This window comes from Bombina bombina, chromosome 4 (genome assembly GCF_027579735.1).
Source record: "Bombina bombina isolate aBomBom1 chromosome 4, aBomBom1.pri, whole genome shotgun sequence".
Taxonomy (NCBI): Eukaryota; Metazoa; Chordata; class Amphibia; order Anura; family Bombinatoridae; genus Bombina; species Bombina bombina.
In genome coordinates, this window is record NC_069502.1 from 911,125,535 (window position 1) to 911,150,647 (window position 25,113).

A 25,113-nucleotide genomic window follows, 5' to 3' on the forward strand; every position below is an offset into this window, starting at 1 on the left:
GGAGGCACATAAATGCGTGAGCGAAACGGAGTATGCCTTCCTGAGATTTTCATTTATGTAAGACTTTAGGTGTTCAAGCTCTGGCTTGGAGAGGGGGTAAATGTGTCCAGTCCACAGGGTATGGTAACGTTAGGAAGTAGGTCAATAGGGCAGTCGTAGGGCCTATGCTGACGAAGCCAAGTGATACCAAGTACTACTGGGTAAATTGGTGAAACAATGATATCAAAAGAAAGTGTTTCAGTGTGACCAGATACTGTGGTAAGTGGGATAGTGTTATGGGAGACAGGACCAGAAGAGAGTTGCGAGCCATCAATAACTTTAAGAGGCAAAGGATTGCTTTTTGGGAAAAAAGGTATTTTATTGCATTTGACTAAATCAAAATTGATGAAATTGCCACAAGCACCGGTGTCAATTATCGCATCAGTCTTCACACTGTGATGATCCCACTGTAGGAATAAAGGAAGGATAAGATAGGATGAAGGAACCATCTTTGAATATAAACATTGTTTACTTGTTGATGTCTTACTTTGTTTCTGTCTCTGGAGTTGGGGACATACTCTGACTACGAGGTCGGGTGCTGCGCAGTACAGGCAGTGGTTGAGGTTTCGACGTCTGTTTTTCTCTTGAGGAGTTAGAGGGCCCTTGATAAAGCTGATATCCATTGGTTGATCATGACTTGTGCTCTGGTTGGGAGGTGATTTTCGTATCGGCACGTGGAGGTGTTTTTCTCCAACTTCCTTTCGCGGATCCTCCTGTCAATTGTTATAGTCAAGGCGAAGAGCTCCTCCAGCTGATCTGGAACCCCTGTTCTGGACAATTCATCCTTTATCTCTTCAGACAGGCCAAGCCTGAACTGATTCCTCAGGGAGACATTGTTCCAAAGGAAATCCCTAGCTCAGATCTTGAATTGAGTGATGTAATGCTCTGCAGGGTTCTTAAGTTGTTTGAGACTTCTAAGTTTATTTTCTGCAGTCAACTGGCGGTAAGGATCGTCATATAGATTGGACATTGCCTTCAAGAAGTTGTCCAGGGAGTTTAGGATTGGATCCTGGGACTCATAGAGACTATCAGCCCATGCACATGGCTCTCCTCTTAAGTAGGATAGCACAGTGAGAACCCTAGACCTTTCCGTGGGGTAGGTTCTGGGTTCTTAGCTCAAATAAGAGGAAGCAGGCATTTCTAAATTGTTTAAAAGCAGGATGGTCTCCAGAAAATTTTTCTGGGAGTGAGACCTGTGGCTCTGGCAAGTGTTCTGCCCCAGCACCTCTTGCAGTGAGTGTTTCTTTAAGACATGCTCTAAGATTCTGGTTTTCTATTTGCAGGTCTTTAAAGGCTCGTGAAAGGTTATCAATGCGATGATTAAGACTGAGTAACTGAGGAGCAATGTCAGTGACTTCCATGGTACTCTAATTATGTAATATGTACACAGGAGTCGCTGCAATATGTTTTAGGGCTGGTTTATTATATCAAGGATTATCTCAATGTGACTGAGTTGTAAGAATTAAAACGCTGTGTAAATTCTGTTACTCTGTAAATATTATTTTGTTACATTCATAAAGGATTCTTAGGACACACGTTTGCAATCCAGTATAAGTGTAAGTAGTATGGCCTCAGAATTATGAGTATAGTTAACACAGTGGAAGTTAATTACGGAACATTCAGAGGCTATGGTAACAACAGAGAGAGGCAGGCCTGATATTTAGAAGTATCCTGAAGCAAAAGCCAATCAGATGATAAAGGCAATACCAAAGTTAAGACTTGCTATCTGTGAGTGCTTACACGGAGAAAGAGTGACAGTTTGTATGTTGTAAGTACTCACGACTTCCCGAGAGCAAGCTGTGTGTGTCGGCAAGATCTGGAGCGGCTGCTTAAGGGAGGCGCTCGGCAGCGTAGGAGATGGAAGTGTGTATCAGGCTGGACTGGAGCGGGTTGCAACCCGATGCGGTGTGAAGATCAGCTGAGTAGCGTAATGAGATCCGGAGTGGGGAAGAAGACGAGAACGGAAGTCGCAACGACTGCTGCTGTCTGAGGTAAACGGAACCTGGAAGTTCCTGAGAAGGCTCTGTAACAATAAAGCACTTAGATGCTATGAGCTGGGTTAAACACAAGTAGTATTTGCTTCAATAAACCAGCGAGGTTGGGAAGTAGAAGGGAACTTTTATGTCGTAGAGATCCACCTGTGTAGATTTAAGGTGGTATTAGGATACCTGACGTTTCTGGTAAAGGTGGAATGTAAGAGTTACATGACAAAGGGGAGTATAAAAATATATAAAAAAAAAAATCCCAATGATCGAAAGTACTACAAGGCGGCGAAATATTGAAAGGGATCCTCCACTATGTCGAGCGAACATCTTGGAATATTCCAATCCCTCTAAATAGTGGCATCGCCGAGAAGCATTTATTAAACATGCCACTGGTCAGTAATGCTGGCTTTAGACAACACTGAGCATCATTGATCATATTGGCGATGTATAGTAAGGGTCCCTGGAATATAACTGCTGTCTGCCTAAGCACTAATTCTAATACCCCTAAACTGAAGTACCCCATGATCGCCAACTAACACTACAATAATGAAGATCTAATCCACCACATACCCACCTGCAAGTCACTAACTATTAACCCCTATACCGCACATACTCACTGCAAGTCTCTAACTATTAACCGTTATGCTGCTACATACCCACTGCTAGTATCTAACTATTAACCCTCATGCTGCCACATACCCATCAATAGAATCTAGCTATAAACCCCTGTGCTGCCACTAACCCACTGCAATAAACTATTAACCCCTATGTTTCTAACTATAAACCCCTATGCCACCACATACCTACTGCAATAAACTATTAACCCCTATGTCTCTAATTATAAACCCCTGTGCCACCACATACCCACCGCAGTAAACTAACTATTAACCACTATGTCTCTAACTATAAACCCCTATGCCAGCATATTCTTACTGCAAGCACTATCCTATATTAACTCCTATGCTGCCACATACCTACTGCAAGTCGCTAACTATTAAACCCTATGCTGCCATATACCCACTGCAAGTATCTAACTATTAACCCCTATGCCGCCACATACCCACCACAATAAACTATTAACCCCTATGTCTCTAACTATAAACCCCTGTGCCACCACATACTCACCGCAATAAACTATTAACCCCTATGTTTCTAACTATAAATCCCTATTCCGCCATATACCCACCGCAAGTACTATGCTATTAACCGCTATGCACATAGGCCAAATGCAAACTAACCTAACACCTATTCCCCTCTCTACACTAAACCCCCTAAGTTACAATTAAAATCTAATAAAAAAATAAATAAACCTAAACCACCACAACACCAAACACAATCTAACAATACTGTACATAACCCTCCACTAAATTAACCCCACTAAATTACCAGCAAAAAAACAAATCTAAGTAAGAAAAAATAAAAAAAGTTACAACAAAATAAAATAAATGACAGTATCCAAAATAAAAACCCACCATTATACCTAACACTAAGCTACATGCCACAAAAAATAAAAAAAAATATTACAATAGCCCTTAAAAGGGTCTTTTGTGGGACATTGCTCTAAAGTAATCAGCTCTTTTTAAAAAATAAAAAAAAATGCAAATCCTCCATCTACATTCCAAGTACCCCCCATAATAAAAACTAATTAAAAAAAAACCTAGGCTATAAAAAACAAAGATTATTAAAAATAAAAAAACGCCAAAAGTGGTACTCACAGGTAATGGGGAATCTGGCTCCTCTTAATCTGACATTATGCCCTCTTCATCCTGGCTCCAGGTGCCAGGGGCCCATCTTCACAACAGCGCCACAATCTTCTTCCACGTCAGGGCCCTCTTTATCCAGGCTCCAGGTGCCAGGTACCCATCTTCGGAGTTGCGGCGGCGAACTTCCAAGGCCTATTGCCCTGCCTTCACTCCACAATCTTCTTCAGGGTGCCATTATCTTCATGTGGTCTCCGCCATAAACTGAAATCCTGTAAGCACGGAACCCTAATATATAAGGGTACCACTTAATTCCAATTGACTGATTTAAATCCACCAATAGCAAGAACTTTTTTAAATTTAAATTCTAATCATCCAATAAAAAAGGATAATTAGAATTTAAATTTTAAAAAGATCTTGCTTGACCCAACGTCAGTCAAGAGAAGCTGGATTCTACTTTCTCTGTGAGTACCACTTTTGGGGTTAGTTAGAGCTGTTTTGGGGGTGGGTTCTTTATTTTATTTATTTTATATATTTTTTTTAAAGTTTCAAATAAGCTTTATTTAGAAAATCATCATATGTACAGTTTGCTCTTACAGGATAGGAGGGAGACAATCCCTCTCCTCCCCTCCCTTAACAAAAAATTTTCATCAATATCTGCATTTCCTAACTGTATTACAGATTTTAACTTTATATCCAACTGTTCGTTATAACATTATTAACAAGTGTCCATCCATATTGCCTGTGTCTCGCAGTGTCCGTTAGACAATTCAGAGCTATGCATTCTCAGTCGTCTGGTGTCTTACCAGAATTATAATGTCCAGCGTTAATTAAATGACAAACAAATAAGTTACAATACCAAGTGTATGGCTAGGTATATCTAGCATAGCTTTGGGTTATTGGTAGTCTTCAACTTTGCCCCTGCAAACCATTATAACCTTCCTTTTGTTATCAGTTCTCCCCAATGTGCCTCAAGTCATAACCCCTGTGAAGTTATAGTTTGGAATTATCACACCCTTGGCCTGTAAGATTTGTGGCATTCCTTCCACTGCATCAGCATTATCTCGTGAGTGTCTAATGTGTTATTCTGCATGTGGTGGTACCTTTCCAAGTGTAGTAGTATATCTACTTGCATTTTCCATTCCCCAACCGTTGGTGCAACCTTATTCTTCCAATGTTTGGGGATCAGCATTTTTGCCCCATTCAACATGACTAAGGGCTTTCGCGGCCTTGCTTTCAAGGCTGGGTAGCGAAAGAAATAATAGGGTCTTGGGATTATTCTGTAAAGGCTTCCCTGTTGCTACTCGTACATACTCAAGTATCTCCATCCAGTACCTATCTAAACTAGGGCATTCCCACCATATGTGGGATAACGTGCCTTCGTTTCCACATTCTCTCCAACATTTCCCTGAGGTTGTTTTATACATCTGCTTTAACCTGACAGGAGTCAAGTACCATCTCGATAAGAATTTATAGCTTGATTCTTGTACCCTAACTGAAATGGATGATTGTTTTGTGATCTGAAATGCTACTAGCCACGCCTGCAGTTCAATATCTGCATGTAGCTCCTTCTCCCAAGCTTTGGTGTATGTGGGTAAGGTCTGTTTGTCGTCTAGTATCAGTATTTTGTATAAAATAGATGTGGCGTGACCTGTGGGAGTGTCCCGCAAGCAAAGTGCTTCAAATGCAGTGGTCTGCCTGAGGAAATTATGCCTGTGTCTGTGTGTCGTGAGGTAGTGATGTACCTGTGAGTACCTGAGCCAATTCATATTGTCACCTATCTCTGTCTCTTTAATGTTCTCCAGGGACTTCATTTTACCATCTTCAGTCAAAATCTTGATTACTTGTGTTTTAATGTGGGGGTTGTGGTCTGAGTCTGCGCTCTTGTAATTCCAAGGTAGTGCTTGGTTCTGACATATTGGTGTCATTGGCGAAAAGTGTGAAGAGATCTTTTCTGAAGTGTCCACTAGTTTATCCCATGTAGTGAAGAAATCTATATATAGTGGGTAGGTTCCCACCATCTTTGGTCTATCCTTTTTCGCTAGCCATGCCAAACCTCCTGCGTGCCCACAATGGCCCTATCTAATTGTACCCAAATTTTATTATGATCGTTGTAGCACCAATCAAGTAAAGTGTGAAGCACGATCGCTTGCTTATATACCATTATGTTTGGCAAACCCAGCCCTCCTCTGTCTCTTGGTAGGTATAGTGTGATTCTCGGTATTCTTGGTCTAATGTCCCCCCATATATAATGCTCTATTATGTTTTGAATTCTCATTAAGTATTTTGGTGGTAAGGGTATGGGCGTCGTTTGTAAAAGGTATAAGATTCTTGGCAGAACGTTCATCTTAATGACGTTAATCCTGCCCATCCAGGAGATTGTTTTGTTTTTCCAATTAGACAAATCATTTACCAAATTCTTTTCCAGTTGTTTATAATTTGCCTGGAAGATTTCTTGTTGGTCTGGGATAAATATATACCTAAATATTTCATTTTGATATCTTGTCTCCTGAGTGGGCATATTTGTAGTGTGTCATCAAGTGTTGTTCTGTCGCACGTTATGTTTAATAAGTCAGGCTTAGAAAGATTTAACTGGAAGTTAGATACTTTCCCATATTCTTTAAAAATCTCTAGGACTCGGGGTAGTGACGTGGCTATGTTTGTTAAAGTGAGCAAAATGTCGTCTGCATATAGTGCCAATTTGTGGTGTCTGTCCGCTATGTTAAGACCAGTCACTAGGTTGTCATCTCGGATTCTCTGGGCTAATACTTCTATTGTGAGTATAGGGGAAAGTGGGCATCCCTGTCTTGTGCTGTTTTGAATCAGAAACTTTTCGGAGAGTAGCCCATTCACTTTTACCTTTGCTGTGGGGCTCCCATATAGTGAGAAAATTAACCGTATAAACCTATTGCTAAAATTCATTTTGTGAAGTACTGATTTGAGAAATTGCCAATTTACCCTATCAAATGCCTTTTCCACATCTGTAGATATAAGGGCCATTTGAATTTTATTTATTTGGGCATAAGTGGTTAATTGGAGGGTCTTGAGGGTGTTATCTCGTGCTTCCCGGCCTGGTACGAATCACACTTGGTCTGGGTGCACCAGTCCTGGAAGATAAGTGTTTATTCTAGTTGCCAGAACTTTGGCAAATATTTTTATGTCTGAATTTAGAAGCGAGATGGGTCTGTAGTTTTCAGGTCTGTCGGTTGTTTTCCCCGGTTTGGGTAAGACTGTAATGTGAGCTTCTAGCATGTTGTCTGTGAAGCCTCCATCCTTGAGTAAAGAATTGAATAAAGTAGTTAGGGGGGCCAGTAGGTGATGCATGAATGTTTTATAGTATTTAATACTTAGGCCATCTGGTCCTGGGCTTTTCCCGTTTGGCATATTCTTAGTTGCTATTTTTATTTCTTCAAGAGTGATTGGTAAGTCTAAGGTGTCAGCATCTTCGTTATTTAGTTTGTTGAGATTTATGTCATTTAGAAAACTGTCTATTTCTTCCTGAGTACTATCCGTTTGAATATTATATAACTTCCCATAATACTGTCTGAAGGTGTCGGCAATTTGTATACTGTCTTTTTGTGTTTGTCCCTCTGCGTCAATTATGCTATATACCTGGGCATCTAGCTGTTTTCTTTTAAGAGCTTTCACTAGAGATGAGCCTGTTTTGTCATTGATGTCAAAGTAGCATTGCTGTAGTATGTTTGCTTTCCTCTGGTATTCCTTTGTCAGGTGATTGTTAAGTGCTGTTTTGCTTTTAGTGAGTTCATGTAGTATGTCAGTGGAGTCAGGATGTTTTTTGAGTTCTGTTTCCCAATATCTTATTTGGGAGGTTATGGAATTCGTGAACTGCCTGTTGTTTGTATTTTCCCTGGCTTTATGTCTTATAAATTCTCCCCTTAGTACACATTTATGTGCCTCCCACATTACTGACATGTCAGTATCTTTATCTGTGTTTTCTCTGAAATAGTGACTTAATACAGAATCTAGTGCCGTCTGAACTAGTGTATTATCTAGCATGTGCTCATCCATTCTCCATAGGATTGGTTTTACTGGTATATTTGGCCATCTAATTGTGCACCTTACTGGGGCGTGGTCAGACCAGGTGGTCGGTAATATTGTCAACTCCTCTATCAGTGTTAGCCCTACCTGATCTGTGAGAACATAATCAATTCTTGTGTATATGTGGTGCGGGTGAGAGTAAAATGTGTAATCTCTTTTACGCTGATTTTTTGCTCTCCAAACATCATGTAATCGAAGTTGTTGCATCTGAATGTTTATTCCTTTTATCCCCCTATGGGATGTGCTTGTTTTACCTAAGGAAGTATCAATTTTTGGATCCAGCGAGACATTGAGGTCCCCTCCAAGCAGGACAACACCCTTCGAGTGTTCTAATAGCAGTTGCGTGACTTGCTTAAACAGCAGTTGCTGCCCTGTATTTGGCAGGTATATATTAGCTAGTGTGACCTGGGTGTTGTAAAGTAGGCCTATCACTATGATGTAAGCTCCATTGGGGTCTTTAATAACATGCAATGGGCAAAAGTGTATATGGTTCCTCAGAAATATACCTACTCCTCCCTTTTTTGTGGGGCCTGATGCCATGAAAGCTGTTTTGTACCTGTTGTTGATAAACTTTGGTACTTTTCCCCTTTTAAAATGTGTTTCCTGCATATATACTATGTCTCCCAATGCCCTATACATGTGGTTAAAGGCTATGGATCTCTTCTCCGGACTGTTTAGTCCTTTCGCGTTTACAGTTATCAATTTCAATTGTCTTGCCTGCATGATGTAGCTAATTTGCCTCTAGATTCGTGAACTTACACCGTGTCAGCAGTCCCTAATTCTTGTGTGTAATAATCTCTTGGGTGTTGACAATGCTCTATGTGTTGAGTTGTCGGATGTTATGCTAACCAACTGAGGTGCAGCGTACTATCTGTGAGATGATACTTTTTAATATCTAGTGCTCTTTCACTGTCCTGTGTACTGTTAGTGCTGGTATGTATGCCTATCCACTGGACCTCCTTCGGCTGAGAAATACAAAATAAGGGTACACTTCACAGTAATGAATATAACGCTTATGTTTTTCAGTTAACTTCAGAGACTGTGTCTCAATGCAGTGCAATACAGAACTATATAACAGTGTGCAATACAAAAAACAATTGAGGCAGTATCCCCGCCCCCCAAACCCAACCTCTATAATAAAAAAAGAGAGAAGAAAGTTAAACATTATTATCATACGACCTTATATCATCTGTCCAGTCGTCAAAATAACCCTGCTGGTGATTCACAGCAAGCAGTCCCCAGTTCATATGTCAGATTCAGAATTTGCATCTGCTGCCGTCTCAGGCTGAGGAGTCTCTTCCGGGGTGGAGCGAATCTTCTTTGGAGGTGAACGAGATCTATTCCCACGTGGTGGTGGTCTTGTATCTGTGTACTTTGCCTTTTCCATTTGTTGTAGATTGAGCTTCAAGACTTCACAAAAATGTGGTAGAGCTTTTTGTCTTTTAACAATGACGGTGTTGTTGTCTCTGGTTGCAGTAATGCTGACTGGGAAGCCCCATCTGTAAACTATCCTTTGTTCTCTCAGAATGTTTGTTATATAATTAAGTTCTCTCGTCTTTTGAAGTGTTGTCGGGCTGAGATCCTGGAATATTTGAATGCGGTTTCCTGCATGTGTGATATTTTACTTCAGTCTTGCTTGTTTCATTATTTCTTCCTTATCCTTGAAGTGAAGTAATTTAATTATTACATCTCTCGGTAGTGCCTTGGGTGGTGGTTTCGCTCGCAGTGCCCTATGTGCTCTTTCAAACACCAAATCTGATGCACAATTATCACCTTTAACTGTTCTAAATAGATCTTGCAGGCACCCCTCTAATGCCCCAGGTTGCACCGTTTCTGGTATTGCCCTGACTCTTAGATTGTTTCTCCTTCCTCTATTATCTAGATCTTCAACTTTTTCTAGCAGTTGTTGTATAGTTTCTTCCTGATCATATGCTTGGCGTGACATATGTTGAATATCCGTATCCATAATATTATGACTTTCTTCCAAGTTTGTTATCCTTTGTGTTACTCTGGATAAGTCTCTTTTCAATTCTCCATACCAATTTTTCACTTCCGTGACAATTTCCTTAAGATCAGACTTAGTGCACAGTGGTAAAAGGTCTTCCTTTGTAAGACCAATTTTGTCAGGGATCTCAGGTGTGCTTTCCATTGTTTCTTCTTGTGAGTTATCTATATTGGTAGGTGCTGGTGGGGGTTCTAATGTGTGATCAATAGGTTTTAGATAGTGATGCAGCATTTTGGATCTTGGTGTGTTGTCTGGTTTATTGGGCTTCTTCCCTGGCATTTTTCTCAATCTTTTGCAATAGATAGTTCAATAGATGTGGCTGCAGGTAATATGCTCTTGCTGTTAAGCTTAACCACCTGGTTTGTGAGTGACCACCACAACACCAAACACAATCTAACACTACTGTACATAACCCTCCACTAAATTAACCCCATTAAATTACCAACAAAAAAACAAATCTAAGTTAGAAAAAAATAAAAAAGTTACAACAAAATAAAATAAATGACAGTATCCAAAATAAAAACCCACCATTATACCTAACACTAAGCTACATGCCACAAAAAATAAAAAAAATATTACAATAGCCCTTAAAAGGTTCTTTTGTAGGACATAGCCCTAAAGTAATCAGCTCTTTTTAAAAAATAAAAAAAAAATGCAAATCCTCCATCTATATTCCAAGTACCCCCCATAATAAAAACTAATTTAAAAAAAAAAAACCTAGGGTAGAAAAAAACAAAGATTATTAAAAATAAAAAAACGCACCCCAAAAAATCCCTAACTAACCCCAAAAGTGGTACTCACAGGTAATGGGGAATCTGGCTCCTCTTAATCTGACATTATGCCCTCTTCATCCTGGCTCCAGGTGCCAGGGGCCCATCTTCACAACAGCGCCACAATCTTCTTCCACATCAGGGCCCTCTTTATCCAGGCTCCAGGTGCCAGGGACCCATTTTCGGGGTTGCGGAGGCGAGCTTCCAAGGCCTATTCCCCTGCCTTCACTCCACAATCTTCTTCAGGGTGCCCTTATCTTCATGTGGTCTCCGCCATAAACTGAAATCCTGTAAGCACCGAACCCTAATATATAAGGGTACCACTTAATTCCAATTGACTGATTTAAATCCACCAAGGCATGCAGAAATGTACACCTATAATATTATTAATACTGTCTTTTATTAGAAACAATAAACACAACAAGCAAAATGAATTACATTTGCAATTTATATGCAAATATTTAAACATTATGCATTCTACATAACAATGTGTTATTTTAAATATTGAATATATATGTGTAGGACCTTAGCTTCTACAGTTAGTTTTAGGTTATGGCAGATTAAGGTTCAATGTTTAAATATATGCTTTGATATGTACAATGCATATTGTTTAAAATATTGTAGATATTTTTTATTTGTGATTGTGACCCACTTGAAAAAGTAGCAGAACAAGTATCACCAGCATTTCTACTGTGTCAAAACAACTAACTGTGTCCATAGCCTCCTCCAGTTCCTCCACAGATCTGATCCTCTGAGCAGTCTGTAATAATTTAAAAATCACCCTTTCACTTCCCTTCTTCCCCTGAAAATGCTGGTTGGCTATAAAACGTCACTACTTTCTCTGACAAGGTGGGAGAAACTGTCAATCTATTCTTCACATAGAACATTTTTATTTTTAAGTATTTATATATATATATATATATATATATATATATATATATATATACAGGTGGCCCTCGGTTTACAACAGTTCAATTTGCACCGTTTCAGAATAACAACCTTTTTTTTCAGTCATGTGACTGCTATTGAAAAGCATTGAGAAGCAGTGCATTGATTAAAATAGCCAGTAGGTGGGGGTGTTCGCTTGTGTTTCAGCAAAGAAATGCAAGCCAAGCAAGCTGAAATTAATCAGTTTAACCAGACCTGAGCTATCGAGCAGCTTGCAAAGGAACAAGATCTTCCTGTCTATAAAACAGTCCAGATTGGAATGCACTGAAAGAACTGTTTACATAAAAATGCAAGTAAACTCTGTGTTGTGTGATTATTTTATTAGGTTTATAATGCTGTTTAGCATTTAAAGTCTTCATTTCAAAGCTTTAAAAATAATGTATTAGGTGTTACTTTGCCAACTTTGAGAGGGGTCTGGAACCAAAACTCCCTCACTTCCCATCGACTTAAATTATAAACTGGGTTTCAATTTACAATGGTTTCGTTTTACAACCATTCCTTCTGGAACCTAACCCCAGCGTAAACTGAGGGCTACCTGTATATATGATTAATTTTAATATACAATACAAATAACATAGTCCTGTAAATGAAATAAATTGGAATGGGAATTATTCCTAACTTATGTCGGTTTAGGGTGCAGGCTATAGGTGTTTTTTTTTCTTCTATCTATTGACTTCTATTGGGAGAATACATTAACATGGTCGCATAAACTTTTTACTTTCAACTTGTATTAAGCTCGCTACCTGATGAATGCAAAAAGCTTCTGTCTAGCAAAGTTTACGTTTGAGCGCTCCACTCATAAGCCAGCCCTTATTATTTAAATCTCTTATCTCTGTCTTCCAACTCTCTTCAAACTGCAATAAATAAGTAAATAAAATAAAATAAAGGCCCAAAGATTTGCGCCCCCACAGTATCTCTAAATGGTGTGTAGTTGCTATAACATAACTTAGCTAACAGACCATATTTTTAAAGTTATTAGTGAATTAATTACCAATAATAAATGCCTTAACCTCCAATGTATAAAACACCATGATGTAGGTGTAGGCGGTCTGTGGGAGATAGCTGGGCATTCCAGAGCAGTGTAGCTAAGAAATGACGTAGGTGTAGGCGTTCTGTAGAAGTTAGCAGTGAGCGTTTCAGGGGAGTAACCTGCACTTTGATTGGGATACATTGCCAGCAGTGCAATATATTTCAATCTCTGAAGTACAGGTTACGAGTAGGGTGTCAGTGGCCAGACTTTCTAGTGTGAGGCAGGTAATGTAGGTTTAGATACAGTAAGGTCACACTGGCATTATTTGAAGTGTTCCTACACAGAAACCGTGTTTGGTTTCAGTGAGTGCATTGTCTGTGCTGTGTAGGAACACTTCAAATACAGCCCCCCCCCCATCCCGCTGAAAGTGCCGACAAATGGCGATGTCAGAGAGCACTCGCCAGCACTTTGCGTATCCTCCCCCTTTTTTTACAATAATGGAAATACTGATAGTCCAACAAGGCAGTTTCTTGTCGTTCTGTTGATGCTTTGAATCTACGATTCGGACAGAGAATATCATTTTAAACAGCTTTCAAAATTACTTCTGTTATCAATTTTGCTACAATTTCTTGTTATTTCTTTATTGAAGGAGCGGCAATGCACTTCTGGGAGATAGCTGATCACATCGGTAAACAAATGATAAGAGGTCTATAGGTGTAGACACCAATCAGCAACTAGCTCCCTCCTGAGCCGACATAGGAATACTTTTCAACAAAGGATACTAAGAGAATGAAGCAAATTAGATAATAGAAATAAATTGGAAAGTTGTTTAAAAGTGAATGTTCTATTTTACTGGTTTTCAAACCTGTCCTCAGGCCTCCCCAAGAGTCCAGGTTTTCTGTATTACCTTGGATGAGAGCAGGTAAAATAACCATGGTTACTAATCAGCTGAGTATTTCACATGTGGTCCAGTTCAGAGATCCTCAAAATGGGGCCTGTTATGAGGCCTGAGGACAGGTTTGAAGACAAGTGCTCTATCTGAATCATGAAATAAACATTGTGTTTTATGTCCCTTTAAGCAAAATATGTTTGTAATCAAATTCAACATTCTTCATAAAGGATACATAAACACATTTTGACTATGTTAAAAATGTATATTCTCATCTTAAAGGAACATTAATCATCTAGTTTTGTGCCTTATCCAACATTCCCTAGATAGCCTTAAAAACAAAATCTGTAACCTAGGTTTTTAAAACTAGCTATTTGATTTTCAGCTATTGCAGGCAACAGCATATGTTCTTAAGGCTCTCTAAAGAGACAGGCACAATGTTTACTCAAAAGCAGCAGGTGTTCAATGTCTTTTTAATGCAATCTTTTTTTATCAAATGTTTTCACTATTTAATTCAGTCTTGCCTCTTGATAATTAAAAAACAGACACATATAATCTAATTTTAATAACAGAAGTAGTTATAAATGGTCGCCAGCCTGCACAGATTTCAATTTCAATTTAATTACAAGTAGGCGGGACTTTTTTATTGTTATATTTAAAAATATATTTACTCATTTTTCACTGATCCATCAAAGCTATATAAAATGTTCCCTTAGGCTAGCAGATCTAATTCAATTAATGCGCTGTCTACTCTCCCTACAGAGGGTTAATACACTTTTTACTTTGTCATATAAAAGGTTAAATACAGGGAGTGCAATAAAAATCTATTAGTTTACACCCGAGTAAGTAGTTCTTTGGTAACTTCAGAGTTTAAATGCATAGAAAGTAGTTCCTATCACACCTTATAACTTATCAATAACTTGCAGAGACAAGAAATGGAGGAAAAGACCATCACTGCTCGTATTTATTAAATAATAAGATATAAATAGCCGACTAAACTTATTCTGAGAAACATGGGGGAAAATGAGTCCCTATCCTCCTCAAACCACAAAAGGTCAATGCTGCCCATCGGAACTACAGCAGAGCATCCAGCATAGTACTAAAGCTTTCTGGAGCTCTTTTGGTCCAACTGTCTGGACCAAAAGACAGTGGAGTTGCTGGAGTAATAAATAGTTAAATTTAAGAGGAGTATAATCTAGCAATATTTGACCTATCAACCCCAAATTTCGTTAATTCTATATATGGGAAGTTTAAAGCTAAAATTGAGTCAATAATAGTATATATATATATATATATATATATATATATAAACAAACGAGACTGCATAAAAGTAACTTTCTTTATATCTAGCTATTATAAGGAAATTAATGCTAAATAAAGGCTATATAGCTATATTAAATGTATCATAATAGCGATGGGGTTGTTGTGGCATAGTGCTTAAGTCTAATGCCTCTTAACCCAAAGGTTGTGAGTTCAAACCCGGCCTTAACTGCTGAAAAAACTTTTTCTGTATATGATTTTTCTATATGTATCTTTAATAGATGTGTTAGAAGTTGGCGTTGTAAATGACTAAAAATGAGTACCTTCTTTTAAGTTGAATTTGCAATTCAACACTAGCTGTGTCTTTCTATAAAATGCTACATAAAGACACTTATAGGATTAAGATTAACCTATGTAACTTAATAGAATTTTTTTTTTTTTTCAAAGCTGTCAAGCCGATTGAGGCTAAATCCTATTGTATACATTTGATTGGAGTAAATGTTTGAGGGCGTATACCTGTACACAGGTAAAAAGGCTACAGGTGTAGAGGTTCAGGTATGGTCTATGATTAAGGCGGTCATGATCCGCCGAAATATGTAAGACTGAAACTGAACCTCACATCAGCTCCTATGGTTTTAAGTGTGTGTCTCTGAAGTTTTTTGCAACAACTGTTTGTGAAAGAAAATTGCTACAATAAATTCACAGTGTTTTGGAAGTATTGGATGGATCCTCCTCTTCTTTTCTACTTCATGTAACTTGCAAACAGGAAGGAGTTTGCTCTCAGAATCACATCCCAAATTGGAAGGCAGCATCAGGTGCAGCTGTGACCGGGCGAGCTGTAAAATTTGGGACACAACAGGAACCGCGATTGTGGAGGTTGCAAGCGGACACTTTACACCAGGTAAGACCTCTTCCTTCTGCTTTGAAAGGAGTCAGATCCGTGAGGACAGACCAAGTGAGGCTGCCGCATGAAAAGCGGGGTGAGTGAGAGTGTATCTAACCGCATTTAGCAACCTGTACCTGTAGTTCATATAAAGCTTGCTATAAAATAAAGGGGAATAACACACTGCACCTTATGTACTTGTGGCTAAGGGACTAAAGAAATTGCACAGGGCAAACCTGGTTTTGACATTTTTTCAGAAAACCATCACTGCTCGTATTTATTAAATAATTAGATATAAATAGCCGACTAAACTTATTCTGAGAAACATGGGGGAAAATGAGTCCCTATCCTCCTCAAACCACAAAAGGTCAATGCTGCCCATCGGAACTACAGCAGAGCATCCAGCATAGTACTAAAGCTTTCTGGAGCTCTTTTGGTCCAACTGTCTGAGGAGCAGCAACCCAGGCTCCAACCTGAAGCATCTGCCCTGCTCCACCCTTTCCTCAAATCAGACCCTTAATAGACCTGGAGGTTAGTGAAAGTATTGGGCTATGCAACACTACCTTAGGTTATAGGCAGGTTTCAACAGATCCCTGGCCACTTCTGTACTGGTCAAGATCATGCTTCCCACCCACCCTCCCTCCCTTGATATTGCCATGTCGGTTTGTGTTGAACGTCTCCCTTTGGGTTGTTATTAGTTTGCTGTGGCTGAGGTTTGGTTAGTCGAACTATGGTAAGGCCACAGTTGCTAATTTGTGCTCACCTATGTCCCAGCCAGCTTGTGCGGTCTGACACACTGGGGGTCCCCCTAACTGGGGCTTTTTGTATCTTCTAGTGGTGGGAGGTCAAGGCCTATTAAGGGCCTGATTTGATGAAAGGGATGTCCCAGGCTTAGGGAGAAGGGAAGATGATTCAGATTGAAGCCTGGCATGCTTCTCAACACAATCTTGACCAGAACAGAAGAGGTCAGAGATCTGTTTAAACCTGCCTATTATCTAAAGTAAGACCTCCCCTCACACTGTCTATTTCCACTCCCACTATACTTTCACTGACCTCCAGGCGTTAACCCTTATGGTTGCTCCTAGCCTATTGGGTTCCAGCTTTCCCAAGTTTATCACATAAGAATGATGTAAAAATAAGAAGCAAAACATGTGTGTCATAGTTTAAGAGCATAGTAACACATGGAGGTATACAGCTCTACATTCCACCTCCATAACAAACTGATAAGCATACAGATTATTATTATTATTATTTCTCTAACTTATTCCTCCCAGCCCTGATTTTTTTCAATTCAATATTTGTCACAGTCACTTACAAAGACACACCCCTGCAGCCAGACATTGCACTTTTACATTCAGCTCATTAGGGAAGAGGGAAGCCTGGTGCTCTTCTCCAGCCATGAACAAATCACACACAGAGATAAGCTAAACAATTACAGTGTGACAGTTAAATAAATTGTAGGACCTCGTAGTATGGAAAGCACCCAAGGGTTAATGTCCTTAGGATTTGAGTGCAATAGCACATAGGGGCCGATTTATAACTGCCCGAATGCTGCTATATGCAGCTGTTTCTGCACGAGCCTTCAGGCCCGCTGGAAACATAAGTTAAGAAGCAGTGGTCTGTCGTCATTTATCGATGTCTGGCAGACATGATCACTGCATGATTACTAGTACTTAGGTTTTTTTTAACTAGACACTACAAAGGTTATCACCTCCTTTATTGCAAACTCCTTTGATTTGTTGCATCATGTATATAATAAGAATATGTTTTGCCATTGACATTTTACAATTGCTTATCACTTCTATGTTTAATGTAACACTAACAAATAAAGTTTTGCCTCCTCTTTCTGAGGGGGTTTTATCTGTTGCTGCTTGACTATACATACAGTATATGAATATGTTAAACCTTCCTCACCTTTTTATGCCTCCTGATACTCTCCTTTCTACCAAAATATCTTTTTTTTATAGTTATGGATGATACAGCTAATTCAATTTTAATATTCTACAGGAATTTTGACATCATAGGATCTTTCTGAAGCTGGAGGGGATGCTTCATCTTGTATCAGTACTGGGGACTTAAAACAATGCAGTTCATGTTGACATTCTCCTTAAAGCACGCACTGTTCCATTCTCAAGGCCCTGTGGGAAGAATATTCTCTGGTTTTGAAAACAAAAATGTTTGAAGCAGTGCTATACCTTGGGATATCTATACCTCAGTTGGTAAATGTCATAACATAAATTTAGACATTTGAAACATCATGTTAATGAGCGTGCTATCCAGAAACCACATCATTTACCTGCTCCATTTTTAATGTGGTTATTTGCATGCTGGTATTATGATAGAGCTTCTAATAATTCATTGATATTAGTAAAATACCCACAAACAAATCCTTAATATTTAAAAATTGCAAAATTGCAAATCTATCCTGGTCTGCAAAAAATGGTAAGAATGATTAACAATTTTGCTTGGAATTTCATTATTTAAGGATTCCATACTATTCTAAAGAAGATAATTAGTAAAACATCATATTTAAAAATGCTAATTTAGCTAGCAATAATAAAGAAAAATGCATGTGTAATGTATTATTTTGTTATCTAATAATACTATTTTTTTACATAGGAAATTATATAGATCCAAAAGGGACCGTAAGGTTAAAATGAAATGTTCATGATTCAGAAAGAGCATGCAATTTTAAAGAAACTTTCCAATTTACTTGTCTTATCAAATTTGCTTTGATCTCTTGGTATCCTTTGTTGTATAGTAAATTAGCGTGCACATGTCTTTAACATTCCATGACAGAGGTTAATCTCCCTTTAATTAATATTTGGCTAGAATGTGAGTTGTGCATTAAGGTAAAAAAGCAACGTTAAGAGGTCCTAACGCTGCTTTTTTACGCCCGCTGCTATTACGAGTCTTGCAGGTTTAGGGGCACCGCACACTTCTTTGGCCTTACCGCAAAATGACTTACGTAAACTTTGTAAAGTCTTTTTTTCTATGGGACTTCCATAGCGCTGATATTATGAGTCTGTCCTGGGAGGCCAAAAAGTGAGCGGTACACCCTCTACCTCCAAAATCCAAAACACATTTAAAAGTCAGTAGTTAAGAGTTTTATGGTACAACGCCGTAGCATAAAACTCATAACTAAAGTGCTAAAAAGTACACTAACACCCATAAACTACCTATTAACCCCTAAACCGAGGCCCTCCTGCATCGCAAACACTAAAATAAATTTGTTAACCCCTAATCTGCTGCTCCGGACATTGCCACAACTATAATAAACATATTAACCCCTAAACCGCCGCACTCCCGCCTCGCAAACACTAGTTAAATATTATTAAACGTTAAATGCAGTGAAGTTACTCCTATTCAAATGGGGAATGAAGAATGACACCCTTTAACTCGTTACCACTCAAACAGTCTTTATAGTAGAAATGGGTAAGCTGATGTCCAAATGAGTGTGGAAAGTTCATATTTAAAGCTCACATTTTTTTTGGCACTGATGTTCTGGTCCTAGACATAAAGTTCCTATTGGTAGATTTACACATGTATGTGTGCTCATTCACAAAGGCATGCACATATACATGTTTTATCTATCTTATTCCATATCATGAGATAACTTTGCTATGTTCTAGTATGCAAGATCTGAAAATAAAAATATTTAAATATAAGTGACATAAAATATATTATAACATATGGAATAAACACATGCTATTTATTTCAAAGAAATCACAAATGACATTCTTTAAATATTTGCAGATCAAAGTTTTTGTAGCATAGACTTTTCATATGCATTTCCATAAGCCTCAAATTTAGATTAATAAGGAAATTGCTTTCTTTACCCACACAGTTTGTTTAATCTAATTTTGTTTAAATTTATTTGATGAATGATCTCTGAATACAGCAGAAAGGTTTCATTATAACTAACATCATAATCAAAATAGTGTCATAAAGACTAATCTATCAATTTTGTATGACTCAAAAACAAAAGTCGTATTCAAATTGCCACACATAGAAACATATAATTGAAAAATGATAAGTATAACAAACTAACATTGGAGGTGTGTTTTAACAAATCAGGTGAAAGAGTGTCCATTTTAAACCTAATGATGATGGTCACTAACTATGCTATGACTAAGACGTGGGATGCCGAAACGCGTCAGCTTTAGTGACCACCATCCATGTTAACAATTTGTTTACTGTGCCGCAATAATGGAATTGCTGGGGCTGCTATACACTGCTGTTGATTTTACCTGCTAATAAAGCCGTAACTGTTTCAAGTTTCAAGAAGTGCCGGTACCCCTTCATTTCCTTTGTCTTCAAATATTATTAAACCCTAATCTGCCTCCCCCAACGTCGCCGCCACTATACTAAATGTATTAACCCCTAAAGCTAAGTTGAACCCTAACACCCCCTAACTTAAATATAATTATAATAAATCTTAATAAAAATTACTATTATTACCTACATAATTCCTATTTAAAACTAAATACTTACCTATAAAATAAACCCTAAGCTAGCTACAATATAACTAATAGTTACATTGTAGCTATCATAGGGTTTATTTTTATTTTACAGGCAAGTTTGTATTTATTTTAACTAGGTACAATAGTTATTAAATAGTTATTAACTATGTTACAATAACACCTAACCCTACAATTAAATACATTAGCTAAATTAAAAACAATTAAATTCATTAAATTAAATTAGCTAAAGTACAAAAAAAATCCCACTAAATTACAGAAAATAATAAAAAAGTTACAATATATTTAAACTAATTGCACCCAATTTAATAGATAAGAAGGGAAAGGAAAAACGATGGCACTACTAGTGTTGTTTCCTAATACCAGGTCAACTGTCCCCAATAGGATACTGCAGGAGAGAGATACTGTGCGGATATATCAGTAGGGACTGAGGTGCTGTACATTAATAGAATACTAGAGAAAAACCTAATCTAATAGCCCTATCAAAATAAAAAAAGCCCCCCAAAATAAAAAAAACCCTAGCCTAAACTAAACTATCAATAGCCCTTAAAAGGTCCTTTGTGGGGCATTGCCCCAAAGTAATCAGCTCTTTTACCTGTAAAAAAAATACAAACAACCCCCCAACAGTAAAACCCACCACCCACACAACCAACCCCCCAAATAAAATACTATCTAAAAAAAACCTTAGCTCCCCATTGCCCTGAAAAGGGCATTTGGATGGGCATTGCCCTTAAAAGGGCAGTTAGCTCTTTTGCGGCCCAAACCCTAATCTAAAAAATAAAACCCACCCAATACACCCTTAAAAAAAACCTAACACTAACCCCCTGAAGATCGACTTACTGTTCTGAAGACTGGACATCCATCCTCAAGGAAGCGGCAGAAGTCTTCATCCAAGCCAGACGAAGTGGTCCTCCAGATGGGCAGAAGTCTTCATCCAGACGGCATCTTCTATCTTCATCCATCCGACGCGGAGCGGCTCCTTCTTCAAGACATCCGACGCAGAGCATCCTCTTCATCTGTAGTCTTCTTACTGAATGACGGTTCCTTTAAGTGACGTCATCCAAGATGGCGTCCCTTAGATTCCGATTGGCTGATAGAATTCTATCAGCCAATCGGAATTAAGGTAGAAAAAATCCTATTGGCTGATGCAATCATCCAATAGGATTGAAGTTCAATCCTATTGGCTGATCCTATCAGCCAATAGGATTGAGCTTGCATTCTATTGGCTGTTCCAATCAGCCAATAGAATGCAAGCTCAATCCTATTGGCTGATTGCATTAGCCAATAGGATTTTTTTCTACCTTAATTCTGATTGGCTGATAGAATTCTATCAGCCAATCAGAATCTAAGGGATGCCATCTTGGATGACGTCACTTAAAGGAACCGTCATTCAGTAAGAAGACTACAGATGAAGAGGATGCTCCGCGTCGGATGTCTTGAAGATGGAGCCACAGTGGTTTTTGATTGAGTGTCTGTGTAAGTTCATCCGAAGGTGCAGTTTTTGGCTTGTTTCTCCAATATAGCATCCCACTTCACATGCAGTGCAATTTATCATGTATACCACATTTGCAGATATACATTAATATGCCCCTTTAATGTTATAGGATTTATTATTGTGATTTGCTGTGCTGCTTTAACAAACGTTTTGAAACAGTTTGCAGAGAGCTTTATGGCAGCACTTGGTTCCATTCTGAGTGTTCTTTTTCTCAAGGGGTAGCTTCCTATGTACCAGTTTCTGCTTTAGGTTAGATGGTTGTCTGTATGCCAGGATTGGGGGTTTTGGAAAGTTTTTTTGACTGTGGGATCCTGCAAGAGTAGTGGCTGTAAGTATTTTGTGATTTTTCGTATCCCTTCCACAGCAGGGTTGTATTTGACTACTAGTGGGATACGTGATATGTTTTTCTTCTCCCTGTATTGTAGTAAATGTTCACAAGGAGTATTGAGGGCAGAGTTAATGTTTTGTATTTATAATCCTTGTTTTGTAACCTTTTTCTCTGAATGATTGGGACAGTGTGATGCAGTGTTTGTCACAGTCCTTGGTATCTGAGCAAATTCTGTGGTATCTTGTAGCCTGACTGTAGATTATGGATTTTTTAATGTGATTGGGGTGGGAGATGGAGCTGTGGAGGTAGCTGCATCTATTTGTTGGTTTCCTGTATACAGATGAGTGCAGTTTGCCATACAACAATATCCATCACAAATGGCAAACTGCACTCATCTGTATACAAGAAACCTTACTGGAAGTCCCTTGTCTGCCTCCCCGCCTCTATTCCTACTCCTGGATCTCCCTCTCCTATTGTATTGTCTCCTATTTTGGTTGTTCTGCTGGTGATGACAATTATATACTGTTTTATTTTCGTAATCAGAAGAGTCTCTAAGATATTTTGTGTGTTTTAAATTCAATACAAGATTCTTAGACTCTAATAAAGTATTTCTTAATATCCCATCAAATTTAGAATAATCAGCATCAACTCTCCTATTATTTAGCTCAAGTTGTAATGTACCAATCTTGTTTCTAATAGTGTCAAGCTGTTGTGTTTTGTAAGAAATAAGCCATTGCATAAGCCTAAAAGAACACTCAGTGAGTATCAGATTCCAAGATTCTACCAAGTCAGGTTCTTTAACTTCAAAAGTAGGAAATTTGTTTATCCTTAAACCTCTCTGTATAATTTGCAACTTTATATATTTATCAAGTGTCCAAACATCAAACTGAAGTTTATGTTCTTTTACTAGCAATTTTTCTATTTCATCAAATAAGTCCCCCAAACAATAGGGGGTTATATCTGTCGAAAACACTCTGTCCATAACCAAACAATCATTGCTCCTTTCTGTAACTGGTAACAAGGAATAAAAGTTTAAAGTGGCACTCTCCATGTAATGATAATAGAAGCTCGTTCAAAGGCAGTTTAAATGATGTGTGCTACCAGGAAGCACTGAAATAATTAGTCATAAAAGAGAAAAGTTCATTGAACTGCACAATGTATAATGTAAGGTGCAAAACTCAGCGTGATAAAGATCCTTCTGCAATACACGTAAAAGTTCACAAGGTATAATCACACAGTATTGTTAGTCCCACTTGAAAAGAAGCAGAAACAGATGCCTATCACTGGTCAAGTTACACTGGCGGTACAAGGTGGGACCTTCTAGAGCAGCCGTGCCCAATGCAGCGAATTGCTGTGCCCACTCATCGCTCCTCCTGTGTCTCCAGCGACTGGGTAACCACCGGGATCTCCTGGCTCTCTGTTTGTTCAGTAACGGCGTCCCGCCGTGGTGCTGAGAGGTGTGTCTCCTCACGTGGGAGGGTATTAAATGGGAAGGGATAGGGTAGAGCAGGCAGGTAGTGAGGAGTGAGGAAGATAGTAAGGAAGAAATTTCATTTACAGTGGCTGGATGGAAGATGCAGAGGGTCGCAAAGGGAGTAACTGGGCCTGTTGTTGGAATATTGCAGGTTGGTGTTGGGATGTTGCTTTGGATAGCACGTGATTTGTTTAAAAAGTAGTCTGCCATGTCTTGAGCACTAAAGACAGACGGGGGGTGTGGGGTGGAGCAGGTGGGTAGAGATAGAGTTAAAGGTGGAGACGAGTCATTTAGGGTTGGAGGAAAGAGTAGATATGAGAGAAGAGAAGTAGGTTTTCTTTGCCAACTGAAGGGCAGAAGTGTATGAAAGAAGAATAAACGTATAGTGTATGAAATCAGGTTCAGAGTGAGTTCTCCTTCAGACACGCTCAGCAGTATGGGAGCATTTTTGCAAATAGCCTGTTTGCTGAGAGTGCCAGGGCTGCAACTGACGGAATGTTATTTTGCGCAGTTGGGGAGGGGCAAGTGTGTCTTGTGCAGAGGAGAGAGTTTTGTGATAGTGGGCTGTAGCAGATCAGGGCAGGATATAGTGGAAGTGTGAGGGAGGAGATCTTGAATGATTTTTTTAAAATTGGAGTGAATCCACAGCATGTAGATTTCTACAGGTGCGGGGGCGGGATGGAGAAGTGGGTTTAGCTGTTGCATTAATATTATAGGTGACTAGGTGATGGTCTGAAATGGGTAAAGGGTGACAGGTGAGGTCTGAAATAGAACAGAGGTAGGAAAATACCAGGTCGATGGAGTGTCCATCACGGTGAGTATGGAAAAGGGTGGATTGTGAGAGACCGAAGGGGGATTTGAGTGAAAGAAGTTTAGAGGCAGCAGGGGCAGATGGGTTGTCAATGGTAAAGTTGTAGTCCCCAAGAATTAGGGTTTTTATATTTGTACAGAGAAAGTGAGGAAGCCAGGCGGCAAAGTTGTCAATGAATTGGGAGGTCAGTCCAGGAGGGTGATAGATGACTGCCACTTTGGAGGGAGGAGAACAGGCGAATACAGTGGACTTCAAAGGAGGAGAAAGAGAGAGATGGGATTGGAGGTAGATACTGATAAGTGCAGGAGGGGGAGAGCAGGATCCAACACCACCGCCACAAGTGGAGCGATATTTAACGCTCCCACTCGCGCGCTAGCTCTAGAAGTAAGCATTGGGTAGCGCTCGAATTACAAGTTAAAAGTAAAAATGTTTGCTAGAGGGCTTACCCTGATATGCGCAAAAAGCCGAACTTAGAATATTGCATGTGCATTAACTTATACCCCTATAGAAGTCAATGGAGCAAAAAAATGGAGAACCCCACTCTGGCAAACCTGATTGCATATTCTCATGTGCGCTAACTCGACATGAAAATATGAATATTTCACTTTCCAATGTTCTTCACATAACTGAATATGTTCTATTTAATCAAAAATAAATATTTCTACATATATATGATTTTTTGTGTACAATATTTATAACAATTTATAACAATATATATATATATATATATATATATATAATATATATATATATATATATATATATATATATATATATACTCTCCAAATAAAGCAAGCACTCACTGGCGTTTTTCCAACAAGCAAAGATTTTTACTTGTAAACAGTACAAATAGTACATTTCGTGAACGTTTTCGGGCCGTAGCCCGTCCTCAGACTTACGGCCTGAGGACGGGCTACGGCCCGAAAACGTTCAAGAAATGTACTAATTGTACTGTTTACAAGTAAAAAACTTTGCTTGTTGGAAAAACGCCAGTGAGTACTTGCTTTATTTGGAGA